Source organism: Schistocerca serialis, chromosome 2 (assembly GCF_023864345.2).
Source record: "Schistocerca serialis cubense isolate TAMUIC-IGC-003099 chromosome 2, iqSchSeri2.2, whole genome shotgun sequence".
NCBI lineage: Eukaryota > Metazoa > Arthropoda > Insecta > Orthoptera > Acrididae > Schistocerca > Schistocerca serialis.
The window spans coordinates 376713106-376727997 of record NC_064639.1 but is presented as its reverse complement, the minus strand read 5'-3'; the positions used below and the strand labels follow the sequence as shown (position 1 = coordinate 376727997).

The 14892-nt window shown below is 39.6% G+C and overlaps 1 protein-coding gene and 1 long non-coding RNA gene across 9 annotated transcripts in view; one reads left to right on the top strand and one right to left on the bottom strand.

The window, feature by feature from the left end:
• LOC126457194 (sodium bicarbonate cotransporter 3) overlaps window positions 1-14892 on the top strand; it is a 989834-nt gene that overhangs the window by 307344 nt on the left and 667598 nt on the right. The gene's annotated exons all lie outside the window — the stretch shown is intronic.
• LOC126457196 (uncharacterized) overlaps window positions 1-14892 on the bottom strand; it is a 225604-nt gene that overhangs the window by 66716 nt on the left and 143996 nt on the right. Inside the window, exon 3 of the long non-coding RNA XR_007585445.1 lies at window positions 7263-7348. This is a non-coding gene — a long non-coding RNA (uncharacterized LOC126457196). The remainder of the gene's footprint in view (window positions 1-7262; window positions 7349-14892) is intronic.

Sequence of the window (14892 nt, the reverse complement as noted above, 5' to 3'; positions counted from 1 at the left end):
ACAGTGCGGAACTGTATCGAACGCCTTCCGGAAGTCAAGAAAAATAGCATCTACCTGGGAGCCTGTATCTAATATTTTCTGGGTCTCATGAGCAAATAAGGCGAGTTGGGTCTGACACGATCGCTGTTTCCGGAATCCATGTTGATTCCTACATAGTAGATTCTGGGTTCGCAGAAATGACATGATACGCGAGCAAAAAACATGTTCTAAAATTCTACAACAGATCGACGTCAGAGATATAGGTCTATAGTTTTGCGCATCTGCTCGACGACCCTTCTTGAAGACTGGGACTATCTGTGCTCTTTTCCAATCATTTGGAACCCTCCGTTCCTCTAGAGACTTGCGGTACACGGCTGTTAGAAGGGGGGCAAGTTCTTTCGCGTACTCTGTGTAGAATCGAATTGGTATCCCGTCAGGTCCAGTGGACTTTCCTCTGTTGAGTGATTCCAGTTGCTTTTCTATTCCTTGGACACTTATTTCGATGTCAGCCATTTTTTCGTTTGTGCGAGGATTTAGAGAAGGAACTGCAGTGCGGTCTTCCTCTGTGAAACCGCTTTGGAAAAAGGTGTTTAGTATTTCAGCTTTACGCGTGTCATCCTCTGTTTCAATGCCATCATCATCCCGTAGTGTCTGGATATGCTGTTTCAAGCCACTTACTGATTTAACGTAAGACCAGAACTTCCTAGGATTTTCTGTCAAGTCGGTACATAGAATTTTACTTTCGAATTCAATGAACGCTTCACGCGTAGCCCTCCTTACGCTATCTTTGACATCGTTTAGCTTCTGTTTGTCTGAGAGGTTTTGGCTGCGTTTAAACTTGGAGTGGAGCTCTCTTTGCTTTCGCAGTAGTTTCCTAACTTTGTTGTTGTACCACGGTGGGTTTTTCCCGTCCCTCACAGTTTTACTCGGCACGTACCTGTCTAAAACGCATTTTACGATTGCCTTGAACTTTTTCCATAAACACTCCATAAACACCGTATAGAGTAGCACAGCCATGTCTCGTGCTCTGTCACCGTGCAGTTATGTTTAAACAAGGTAACGTAAGACCAAATTTCACTGCGCATTCCAGACCTAAGTCGGCACAGAGGGTATTAGACTGTTACTATGGCCTTTACGTTCCATCGATCTCTCACCCTAGGGACCATCTGTTCTTGTGTTGCCGAGAGTATGCAACACGCCCACCAGCTAGTCACTATGACAGGATGATGTACTCGCCTGCGAGGAGTCACGTGCCCGTATCCGTCACGCAAGCTCAATTTGACTCGATTCCGAGCTGATTGGAGTCGTTGTTGCTGCGACACAGCCCTATGTACTTAATTATCTCTGCTGTGTACCCACAAATCACCTACAAATTTAATCGTGTGTTCTTCCTACTAAACTGTTCCGCACAAAGAACTAAATTTCGTTATTTTCTGTCCTACCGGCATTGCAATTGTAACGGTTAGATACGAACACAGATACGCCATTGCTACACGGAATACACCTGCAATACTATTTTATACAAACAGTTTGTTGCACTGTTTATAGAAGGAGGAGGATAGCAATCTGGCAAACCGTTCACACCTGGCATGGCAATCTGGAACTGGTTTTCAGGAACCTACTTGTCTTGGTTTCTCCGGGTAAATGTTTATATCCAAAGCAATAGGCTTGTGTTGAAAGGTAACGCCACGATGACAAAGAACTTCAAAACGAATCAGCTACTTCTTACTAAGTTGTTCATATTTATGGATAGCATTTTCATCATAATTTCGAAATTTTCGCAGTGTGACCTTTCAACCGTTGTACAGCATTGCAAGCTGCTGACAAACTGTAACTCGATTTCGTTGGCGCTCGTACTGGGACATAACAAATTTAAGTAATCATGTATGCCAGGCCTGATAATTTCAATACTTTTGCAGGTAACAACATAGGGATAGATGGAAGTTTTTCCATTAAATATATCTAAAAGCGTCTGAAGTTTTGTTTATTTAGTAGATACTTTCAAAATCTTGCTAGAATGTGTCGTGTCTATCTGAAGATTGACGTGTGCTGCCATTTGCCATCTGCATGACGAGACAACGTTTTCTCACAGAATTAGTAATTTAGTGTGAAAGCCACTTTGAGAATGGAAACGAACTTTAAATGATATGACCTGGATGACGGGGTGATGTCTGGGTGTTATAATAATAATAATAATAATAATAATAATGATAATAATAAAGTAAAACAGGCGTGATTTCTCTGTGGGTGGTGCAGCTGCTTTTTGCTCCATCTACAAAAGCACATTTTGTTGATACGTGTGATCGACAGAAAAACTCCCTCTTTGGTGAAGTTGATGTTCTGAAAATGTTAATGCGAAGATTGTGTACTTATAAAGTCATCGTCAGCATTCTTAAGTGGTAGTGCATCGGCCATTGTACAGTTAGAAATCTGAAGCGGATAACTTGTTCGTTTTGTAAGTTCTCTAATATGTTTGGCAGCGAACAGCGTCAAGACGTCTAAGCTAAATTACTCTCTCGGCTCTCTTTGGAGTTGCAGAGGCTATCGGTTTGCTGCTAGCACGAAATGGGAAACTATTCAGAGAATAATTGTCTCCTGGCTGCTTTGGAGACGACTGATCTCCGTTGATGTAGCGCTGGGTACGTTCGATAATGGAAGCTTTTCAATTTGAAACAAAGCGCTATCGCCATTAAATTGAAAAAGCGCTTTAACTATATCCTATCTGTGTGCGTGAGCGCGCCCTGGATAGTGGAGAAAGGGAAGGGAGGGAGGGTGTGAGGAAGGTGTGTTAACGGTGGAAACTGGAGTTTTATTCTTCACCTACAATCGACCGCACGTACTTATAGTATGCTCTCTATTTATGGTGTCAGTTGCTGGATAATTATGCGTCCATTCTTTACATGGAAAACAGCAGTCAGAAGTGGCCTTTAATCATATTTGTATCTAGTTCCGCGTATTCCACCACAGAATATAGAGGGTGTAGCAAAAAGAATCATCCGATTTGGAACGTCTGTATTTCTGAAACTAATAAACGTATACAATGAATTTTGTTTTTTGATGAATGGGGAAACTCAAAAAATTCTTTTTCATACCTTTTCAAGGGTGTTCAATACGCCCCCCTCGAGACGCACGGCATATGTCAATGCGGTATTCAAATTGTTCCCAGACTGCAGCGAGCACGTCTTGAATTACAGGTTCCACAGCTGCTGTTATGCGATGACTCAGTTCATTCAATGTTGTTGGTAACGGAGGCACATAAACAGAATCTTTTATAAACCCCCACAACAAATAATCACAAACAGTCACGTCCTGCCTCGTCGTTAAAAACTAAGCGTAAAAACTAAGCGTGGAAGAAAGCTGTCATCTTCCATCTTGCCAAAAGCGAAATTCCAGGACTCCATACGATTTTGTTTGTTACCTTCACGGCTTAACACACGCCAGACGGACGTCGGGAACATGTTGAGCTGCCGAGCCGCACGGCGAAATGATTTCTGCGGATTCCTTGTGAAACAATGGCGGATGCACTCGACGTCTATCAGACACTTGCGGACGGCCCACGATTTGCCTTTACACAAACAACCTGTTTCTTGGAATTGTTCATGCCATCGGCTAATGCTCTGTGCTTTAGAAGGATTCACACCATGTTGTTGTTGTTGTGGTCTTCAGTCCTGAGACTGGTTTGATGCAGCTCTCCATGCTACTCTATCCTGTGCAAGCTTCATCATCTCCCAGTACCTACTGCAGCTTACATCCTTCTGAATCTGCTTAGTGTATTCATCTCTTGGTCTCCCTCTACGATTTTTACCCTCCCCGCTGCCCTCCAATGCTAAATTTGTGATCCCTTAATGCCACAGAACATGTCCTACCAACCGCTCCCCTCTTCTTGTCAAGTTGTGCCACAAACTCCTCTTCTCCAAAATGGTTCAAATGGCTCTGAGCACTATGGGACTCAACTGCTGAGGTCATTAGTCCCCTAGAACTTAGAACTAGTTAAACCTAACTAACCTAAGGACATCACAAACATCCATGCCCGAGGCAGGATTCGAACCTGCGACCGTAGCGGTCTTGCGGTTCCAGACTGCAGCGCCTTTAACCGCACGGCCACTTCGGCCGGCTTCCTCTTCTCCCCAACCGTTAGTTATGTGATCTACCCATCTAATCTTCAGCATTCTTCTCTAGCACCACATTTCGAAAGCTTCTATTCTCTTCTTGTCCAAACTGTTTATCGTCCATGTTTCACTTCCGTACATGGCTACACTCCATACAAATACTTTCAGAAACGACTTCCTGACACTTAAATCTATACTCGATGTTAACAAATTTCTCTTGTTCAGAAACGCTTTCCTTACCATTGCCAGACTACATTTTGTATCCTCTCTACTTCGACCATCATCAGTTATTTTGCTCCCCAAATAGCAAAACTCCTTTACTACTTTAAGCGTCTCCTTTCCTAATCTAATTCCCTCAGCGTCACCCGACTTAATTCGACTACATTCCATTATCATCGTTTTGCTTTTGTTGATGTTCATCTTATACCCTCCTTTCAAGACACTGTCCATTCCGTTCAGCTGCTCTTCGAAGTCCTTTGCTGACTCTGACAGAATTACAATGTCATCGGCGAACCTCAAAGTTTTTATTTCTTCTCCATGGATTTTAATACCTACTCCTAATTTTTCTTTCGTTTCCTTTACTGCTTGATCAATATACAGATTGAATAACATCGGGGAGAAGCTACAACCCTGTCTCACTCCCTCCCCAACCACTGCTTCCCTTTCATGACCCTCGACTCTTATAACTGCCATCTGATTTCTGTACATATTGTAAATAGCTTTTCGCTCCCTGTATTTTACCTCTGCCACCTTCAGAATTTGAAAGAGAGTATTCCAGTCAACATTGTCAAAAGCTTTCTCTAGGTCTACAAATGCTAGAAACGTAGGTTTGCCTTTCCTTAATCTTTCTTCTAAGACCATACGTAGTACGAAAGTCACGCTGAACAGTTATTAATGACCAGCACTGCACAAATGTAGAACACAAAATGCTTTCTGTTGTCGCAACACCACTTCTATTAGAACTGAAGTGGGCGCACACTGCTGCTACCTAGCGGGAACCATGTAAAATTAGAGTTTGCTCTTTCGTTATTCACGCACGTATCTCAAATAACATAATAGTTATAATTTTTTTGAATCGGATGACTCTTTTTGATAACCTCTGCAAAATGTTGCATTCACTATGTCATTCATTTAGACTGCGTGCTCGAAAGGCCACTATGTGAGGTAGTAAACGCATACAATCTAGAAGCTGACTGGTAGTCATAACTAAACGCCAAAGGAAACCAACAGTCTGTTGCAGCACATACAGTCCTCTGTGTTTCTGAAACTGTGACTATCGTCGCACAGTGTGGTTCCCTTCTTAAAGTTGGAACTTATCAATGATGGATGAAACTAATCAGTTTAAAACTTGTTGTCTAAGAAACTTGTAATTCAGAACTGTGTTCTTCTAAATTGCGATTACACAGTCGCCCCTGTGTTCTGAACAAGACTGGCCTTTTCTACCCTACTTTCGAATGCGAACGTCAACTGTGTAAATTGATTTGAATATGTGTGGTGCCAGTTACTTTAAACTATATCTGTAAGCGAAACTGAACACAAAGAATGACAACTATTATTGTGCAGAATGGCTTGCTCTTCAAACAACAACAACACGCTGGGTAATTGCCGTGTATTGAAACTAAGCCCTGTTACAAAATGCATCTGCTCAATTATATGAAACTTTTACAGATGATGGCACTCTACAATTTTATCTCACAAAATTAGTGTAGCCACTAAAATTGCTTTATTACCTGCAGCAGTTAACTCAGCTCTTCTGTGTCTTGTTCAGTTGTAAGAATGTGAGGTGCCACAGTGTGTGATCCTGAAATAAATCGCTGTGCTGCTTATCGCCTTAGCATCTGCTTTAGGCAGCTTTAACAAATGCGAAGTTTGCTGTCGTTACAACAAAATGCAGCTCACTGTCCATACAATAGAGCAAGGTGTAACTGTGTAGTACAGTAATGTTACGATCTGGATTCAAACTGTGAGGATAAAGTTTAACGAAGTTTTTGCCAACGAATGAAAAAACGATTAAATTGATATTATGTTGAGATCCTTTTAACTACACAGAAGCGACAAATACTAATATGAAACTATGATCTTTACTTGAGTTGTCGTACACAATGAGAACTCCTACCAACGGTAGTCAAGACAGTAATTTACCCTTTGTTTTTCTTATGAAACACCTTTAACTGAAAGTGGAGTGTGACGAATAGTAACGAAGAGTCTGAACTCATGACTAATCATTCGCCCTGGGTACCAAAACGTAGATATCGTTGAACAACATGGAATTTTTCTTTTAAAGTCAGTACCGCCATTAGATTGTTGTTTATTATCAGTGTTACATTTACACTAACACCATCATGATATCGTCATCAAAGTACCATTATCAAATCATTTAAGTGTTGTACAGTGCCTAATATGTCATACTCTCGTATTTAAAATACACATACGAGAGTATGCAATATTAGTCACTGTATAATACGTAAAACACTTGGTAATAGCACTTTGAAGCCGAAATCATGATCTTGTAAGTGTAAATGTAACACTGCAAATAAACAACAGTTTAATAGCGGTACTGACTTCAAAGAAATATATCATGACTGTGGCCCCGCATTATGAAAAAATTATTAAACATCGAATTCTTACGCTGTAATAATTACTCGGCTAGTACTTTCAGCAAATAAGGTCAGCTTTTACCAAATTCTCTATCTTCAGTCACACCAGGGAGCATCTGCAATAAAATTAATTCACTGTTCAGCACGTCCGCTATCAACAGTTTTAATCTGCCAGAAAGTTTCACACCAACGCACATTCCGTTGCAGAGTGAACATTTTATTCTGGATACGTGGTTAATGGTTTTGATTGCTTACTTCCCTTTTATCTAAGCCCTCACACGTTAGCAAATAGGTATGTAGTGCAAACCTTACTGGAGCATTTCATGACGATTTATTCCTTGCATAATTTTACATGTTTCCTGCTTCTGATCTTTTAAGTGGCGAGGCGGGTACTTCCATAAAGGTATGCCGCGTTAAAGTGTTCCTCTGGATAACATTATTACATGGCAGAGCTTCTTATTGTGTGGGGATATCTTACCTCTTAAATTGTAACTGGTTTCGAAACAAAATTTGTTTATCGAACGCTCAGACAGGAATCAGCGTCGCACACACATCTGTTGGTCACGTCGTAACATACCTGCTGCGAAATTCAATGAGCCGGATTCGACTCGCGTGCAACACACTGTTTTCATCTGCTATCAAGTTTTGTCGCAGTGTACATTCCTGTAAGGGAAGAAAAGTTTATTCTTGGTACATCAGTATACATTAAAATGTGCATAGTAACGTAAATCAGACATTCAGATTGCACACACAATCTGTAGGCATTTGCCTACAAGCTCTTTTACATCAATCTACTGACTGGTTTGATACGGCCCGCCACGAATTCCTTTCCTGTGCTAACCTCTTCATCTCAGAGTAGCACTTGCAACCTACGTCCTCAATTATTTGCTTGACGTATTCCAATCTCTGTCTTCCTCTACAGTTTTTGCCCTCTAGTAACATGGAAGTCATACCCTCATGTCTTAGCAGATGTCCTACCATCCTGTCCTTTCTCCTTATCAGTGTTTTCCACATATTCCTTTCCTCTCCGATTCTGCATAGAACCTCCTCATTCCTTACCTTATCAGTCCACCTAATTTTCAACATTCGTCTATAGCACCATATCTCAAATGCTTCGATTCTCTTCTGTTCCGATTTACCCACAGTCCATGTTTCACTACGATACAATGCTGTACTCCAGACGTACATCCTCAGAAATTTATTCATCGAATTAAGCCCGGTATTTCAAATTAGTAGACTTCTCTTGGCCAGAAATGCCTTTTTTTTCCATAGCGAGTCTGCTTTTGATGTCCTCCTTGCTCCGTCCGTCATTGGTTATTTTACTGCCTAGGTAGCAGAATTCCTTGACTTCGTGTCCATCAATCCTGATGTTAAGTTTCTCGCTGTTCTCATTTCTACTACTTCTCATTACCTTCGTCTTTCTCCGATTTACTCTCAAACCATACTGTGTACTCATTAGACTGTTCATTACGTTCAGCAGATCATTTAATTCTTCTTCACTTTCACTCAGGATAGCAATGTCATCAGCGAATCGTATCATTGATATCCTTTCACCTTGTATTTTAATTCCACTCCTGAACCTTTCTTTTATTTCCATCATTGCTTCCTCGATGTACAGATTGAAGAGTAGGGGCGAAAGGCTACAGCCTTGTCTTACACCCTTCTTAATACGAGTACTTCGTTCTTGATCGTCCACTCTTATTATTACCTCTTGGTTGTTGTACATACTGTATATGACCCGTATCTCCCTATAGCTTACCCCTACTTTTTTCAGAATCTCGAACAGCTTGCACCATTTTATATTGTCGAACGCTTTTTCCAGGTCGACAAATCCTATGAAAGTGTCTTGATTTTTCTTTAGCCTTGCTTCCATTATTAGCCGTAACTTCAAAATTGCCTCTCTCGTCCCTTTACTTTTCCTAAAGCCAAACTGATCGTCACCTAGCGCATTCTCAATTTTCTTTTCCATTCTTCTGTATATTATTCTTGTAAGCAGCTTCGATGCATGGGCTGTTAAGCTGATTGTGGAATAATTCTCGCACTTGTCAGCTCTTGACGTCTTCGGAATTGTGTGGATGATGCTTTTCCGAAAGTCAGATGGTATATCGCCAGACTCATATATTCTACACACCAACGTGAATAGTCGTTTTGTTGCCACTTCCCCCAATGATTTTACAAACTTTGATGGAATGTTATCTATCCCTTCTGCCTTATTTGACCGTAAGTCCTCCAAAGCTCTTTTAAATTCCGATTCTAATACTGGATCCCCTATCTCTTCTATTTCGACTCCTTTTTCTTCTTCTATCACATCAGACAAATCTTCACCCTCATAGAGGCTTTCAATGTATTCTTTCCACCTATCTACTCTCTCCTCTGCATTTAACAGTGGAATTCCTGTTGCACTCTTAATGTTACCACCGTTTCTTTTAATGTCACCAAAGGTTGTTTTGGCTTTCCTGTATGCTGAGTCTGTCCTTCCGACAATCATATCTTCAATGTCTTCACATTTTTCCGGCATCCATTTCGTCTTAGCTTCCCTGCACTTCCTATTTATTTAATTCCTCAGCGACTTGTATTTCTGTATTCCTGATTTTCCCGGAACGTGTTTGTACTTCCTCCTTTCATTAATCAACTGAAGTATTTCTTATGTTACCCATGGTTTCTTCGCAGCTACCTTCTTTGTACCTATGTTTTCCTTCCCAACTTCTGTGATGGCCCTTTTTAGAGATGTCCATTCCTCTTCAACTGTACTGCCTACTGCGCTATTCCTTATTGCTGTATCTATAGCGTTAGAGAACTTCAAACGTATCTCGTCATTCCCTAGTACTTCCGTATCCTACTTCTTTGCGTATTGATTCTTCCTGACTAATGTCTCGAACTTCAGCCTACTCTTCATCACTACTATATTGTGATCTTGAAACGTCCCCTTTGAAGAATTATACACGACTGTGCTTAACCTGACACACAATATTTTGTTAGCGCAACGCAATCTGACTTTCAAAATTCCCTACAAAAGAATGGCCCTGACTAACATTAAACTATACCTTTCACAAATCACTTACCTCACAAAAATCTTCGCTGCTCAAGCTACTGCAATACAGCGTGCGCCACTACTGCCAGCTAAATAAAAGATTCAAACTACTGAAGGCACTAACTACTGATAGGGATAGTTAGCAAATGAAAGATATTAATAGAGAACAAACAATGTATTTACCTTAATATCATCACAAGTCATAATATATATATCAGTTCATGACAAATTACAAATCTCCGCCATCTCTCTCCCCACATCCACCACTGCTGGCGGCTCACCTCCAACTGCGCAACGCTACGCGCTGTTAACATCCAGCTGCCCCTCTACAATGGCAGACAACAATGCAAACTAGCCACAGACTGCACACAGCACAGCCAGTGATTTCATTTTCATACAGAGAGCGCTATGTGGCGGCGGCGTTACCAATATAAGAACCTAAACAGCCTACTTACATAAAGAAAACATAAACAGCCTACTTACATAGCCCCCATGCTCCCCACAAAAAATTTTACAAACTGGTTTGGGCAGTGCCCAATACAGATTTGAAAATTTTTTCATAATTACAATAACAAAGAAATCAGATGCAGACACTTATTGATCAATGTTGGTCAAAAGCTAAAATTTTCTCACAGTCCATAAAGATAGTCCTGATCATTGATCACACTAAAATTCTCGTGTTTTTCTCAAAGTCTGAGCAGTAAAAGACAATGCACACACACGTAGTGGATTTCCATGCAGTCTTGAAGAAGTAGTGTTGTCCTTCCAACGGAAAGACAGTGCTGACTCTTGACATGCATACAGGTAATGGGCCACAACAGAGCAAACCCACAGCAGAGTCATTCGACGTTTTGAAGAATATTGGTAGGTAGGTCATCACAGAGCAGACCCACTGTAGTCCTGGTAGAGAGTATGGTATTGGTGGGCCACCAGAGGCGCAGACCCACTGCAGTCCTTGTAGAGATGGCCAGCAGCCATCTGTTGCGATTGTGCAGGTGCACATTCACCATCGAAGAGTCTTGCGGAGAATATAGCAAGTCCATAAACCACCACTTGTGCACTCACAAAGTTTTTGGAATTGTCCTTAGAACCAGCAATGCTGTTATCCAGTCCCTTGCTGAATGATTAACACACATGCAAACACTAACAGTCCCAACTTCTCACATATTGTCCATGTACTATGACCAACTGAAACGTATGCAGTGAAATGTAACTTACAAGTTACTTAATTTGATGAACTGGTACCAATTACAATTTTATAAATTTACAACATGAAAATACAATTACAAAGGTACAAAATACATCATTAAAGAACATAATAATACAGATAACATTTGTAGTACAGGCTTTACAAAAGAATAGAAATAAACATATACATCAGTGTTACAAGAATTATGACATAAGTAAATACATAAAAGATCAGAATAACTTTCGAAACATCAACTTCACACATGAGCATTAAAGCAAAACAGAATAAATAATGTCTAAGCATCTTTACAAAGTAAATAACATATTATTAATGCAAATTATATATGAGGATAACAGTATTCCTCATCATAGTGAATGTAACTTAGTATTAGAAGAGAAAAAAGTTCTATGAAACAGTACACAGAGACAGGAAGGAAACAAATACACAAGGGTACACAAACACATAGTGGGATAACACCAATAGGAAAGGACAGGGTTCGTTTTCAGTGTAACATTTGGTACTGCAGTCCAACCCAAAACTTCATATATCTTTCCTCTTATTTCATCCTTTGTTTCCACCAAAAAAATTCTATCTAAGCATGCTTTCTGTATTTATATGTTCACACATTTCTTACCTCAACATTTATTTCCAAGAAAATCCTACCTAAACCTGTTTTCTGTACCTTTTTTTGTATAACTTCTGAATGCATTTCTTCCAATTCATCGCAACTCATTCTCTTAGAGGCTACCCCCTCTTAAGCTAACTTAAATCTACTGAGCTCAGATGCTAAACTAAGGGACGAGGCAATGCAGCAGCACAAAATAAGTAACACAAACAGCAATGACCAAAAAAATGGAAAATTGCAAAGCAAGCTACAGTAAATCTAAATTAACAGATAAAATGCAAAATTACAACTAATATGAGCCAATGTGCAGCAACATGAAAAATCAATGAGTAGTAAAATTGGCTTAGCAGAGTAACACAAATTAAAGTTCAGTAGCACTATGCCTGGCAAACAGCAGCTTATATCTAAACATGACATAGCTCAAGCAGAAAAAATATTACAGTAAAAACAACAATGCAGATAAGGGAAATGTATAATCACATCTTAATGTCTAAGTAATTAAAGTGGTGCACCACAAGAAGTTATTCTACCAAAAAGTTACCAATTACTTGAAAAGAAAATTATGAATGCAGTTACTAGTTCCTTCTTATTGTTCTTTCCTTTCCAAGTGCTCCTTTTTTAAAGAATGTGGATCATAAAATAATTATTTAATAGATCTGTTGACAGAAAGTGTTCACATTAGCAAATGCATTTCATTTTATAAAAGCAATGCTGCAACACAGCTGGAAAACAGATGTCAAATGAAATAAGCAATTACGCAAACCAAAGCATAAAAACATCATTAATAGCTATGTGGCATTTCGTAAGTCAGTAGCTCTCAACTCTCGTAGAAAGACACTTGTCATTATCAGGTTTGCAGATGTAAGAATATTTCCGAGGATAATGGCCCCCCCTTTTTTTTGTTCTACCTGTGCCGCTGAAAAGGGCTCGCAATAATGGCTTTTTCTCCAGGTGTCTGACACAGCTGGGTGCCCGCGACGCATTGCGTGCAGGTGGTCACTTAACTTTCGTACGGAAATATTTACGACAGCAGTTTCTGCTACCGTGGCAGTCTCATATAAAAATATTTCACAGGTCAAGAATTAGCATTGCAAATCTGTAGAAACAAAATCCTATAAATATAAGTGTCCAAAAAAAAATATTGGTCAGCATTGTGATACAGTCACACATTTCATAAATCTTAAAGTGCGATTCTTGGTTTCCAACATCCTTTTCATAAATCAGAGTCCCTAAACACTACTCATTATTCCTTACCTCATTATACATATACATATTCGTCGACACTTCTTCAATATTTCATCGTGAGAAATACGTAGCATAATAAACATTCCTCAACAACATGATACACATCGTCGTCGTAATAATAACATCATAACACTTCAGTCAAATCTCAAAATCGTCGTAACTTCCTCCAATAATTTCTAAGCCTAAAAAAATTCTCTGCTCATGTCAAAAGTGTCAGCTGCCTCAAACGTACTTTAAAAATCATGATCTCATACCAAATACATCATTCAAAGCTCTCATAGTATCACAATGATTCCGAAAAATATGAGCATTTCACAAAGTACAGACAAAATACAATTTCATAAGTGTGAAGTTACCCAACTGTGAAATTGCGTAAACATGTGTCACTGATGTAGTAAAAAAAGTTTATCTCTCAGTTAAATGATCAGATAGCTGTGTAATTCTGTGTTAGAGAAATATGGTACCGATGTGTAAAGTTGTATAAGCAAATAACATATCAGCTAGGGTTCCTTGTGGTTGCCACACACATGGTACACAAAGTAAGCGTGTACCCCCCTGAGGATTAATGTAATTATACCCTCAGGTGTTACAGATTACAGCAATGGAATGAAATGTATCACGGAAAACTTTCTTTGTAATTCAAAAATCTTTAAAAATAAATGTTTTAAGTACAACATTAATCACTGAAATGCGTGTCCTGCAGCGCTAAATGTGCATCTTGTTGTAAGATAATCTCTGTGGAAGTGTTGTAGTTATTTTCCTCCAAAAGCTAAGTTCTGCAAAAGCCAATGTACTTACCGCATGATAAACAAAAGTGAAATGCTTTGCGTATAGATATCGTAGTTATTATGCTTATTGGCGTGATGAAGAAAGTACTGTACAGTAACGTAATGTTGTGCCACGAAAAAGGGTGTCTCATTGTTGCTACACCACAAAAGTTACTACTAAAACATGTTTTTCTTTCCAGAAGAATTCAGAAAACTGTGCAGATATAAAACAGATACACCGCAAAAGCAACATTGTAAATTGTCACTCATTAGTAGCGTCGTGATATAGTCGTGTAGCTGTCAAATAAACTAACCACTGTGTCACCTGGTATCTCTCAGAAAGCACCTTGAATCCATAATGTATTTACAAGTAAACCAAAATGTTGCATTAAAATCTCATTAGCAGTACCAGTATGTGTCCTAAGTATGTAAGCCTGATAGTCGTTACGTAATCGTGCAACTAACAAGCAAGAATGTACAAATGCAACGCTGTGTAGTCTGTTCACTATAACAATCCATTCGTAATTTCTGTTTAAAAATGTTCCCTAGGTTCTAGACTGGATATTTAACTTCAAACACTGTTGCATATTAACAGTTTCTTAAGTCTGACAAAGCATACTAGAAATGTGAAGTGAAAAGTTATATGGCAAAGACAAAGTTAAAAGGCAGATTATCTCTCAATAAACGGTTTTACATGTGAAATGTGGTGTAAACCTTTACTCTTCATAGTACTCAGAGTTTGAACTTGAATGCAATTGTCAGGCGGTATACGTCGGTAAAGAATACTGGAGTTTTTCTCAAGGTTAGCGTCTATGTTATTTTTCTCTGAGCCAGCCGGGGCACGCGGCTGCCTGCTGTGCGAGTCATTTTCTGTCTCTTTGTTAGCGCGCGTCGTTATTGGGATTAGGAGACCTAACTTCTACAAATTCGCCTTGCCGAGAGGGCCCAGCCGTGTTAGAATCCCGCCAGTTCTGATGAAATTGACGTCTGTCGTTTTGTCGGTAGTTTACATAATTTCTTGTTTGTCGGTCATGTGGTGGAGAATTTCTCCCTGAGTCGTAACTGCGTGCTGAACTGTTGCGTCTGAAATTATTCTGCCTCCCTTGACAATAATAGTTCTGGTTACCACATTGTCTATTTCTATGGTTATCTCTGTCATATTCATTTCTACGGAAATGCGATCTTTCTCTGTAACTATTTTTCTGCCAGCGATTGTCATAAGGGTCGTGTCTGTTTTGGTCACGATTTGCGTTGTAAGAATAGCCTTGTCGTGTCCAGTTATTGTTTCTGTCGTCACGGAATTGTGACGTATGTGACCTGTAGTGATTGTTTTCCTGTTTTCGCATCCGG